We start from the raw sequence: 274 nt of genomic DNA, 5'->3' as shown, positions 1-274 counted from the left end.
AAGAATGTTCACTTTATTATATACCTGTGTAATGTACACAAATAAAAGAGGAACTGCGAGAACAGGAAATGACGCAAGATTTCTCACTATTGAGAAATCACTTCCTTTTTAAAAGATGACTTCTGTGTTTGTTTTTCATGTTCAGTGAGCGTCCTCGATGAAAACAAAGACGTTTTTATCTTGCTTCACGAATATTGATAGAACTGCGTGACGGATTTGAAGTGCATAAAAGACAGCGAAGCAAATGAATATGATAAAAAAAAGAGAGTACAGA

The sequence above is a fragment of the Typopeltis vanoorti genome, chromosome 5 (genome assembly GCF_054136105.1).
Source record: "Typopeltis vanoorti isolate ZY-2024b chromosome 5, IOZ_Tvanoo_1.0, whole genome shotgun sequence".
Taxonomy (NCBI): domain Eukaryota; kingdom Metazoa; phylum Arthropoda; class Arachnida; order Uropygi; family Thelyphonidae; genus Typopeltis; species Typopeltis vanoorti.
This window is presented reverse-complemented; position numbering follows the sequence as displayed.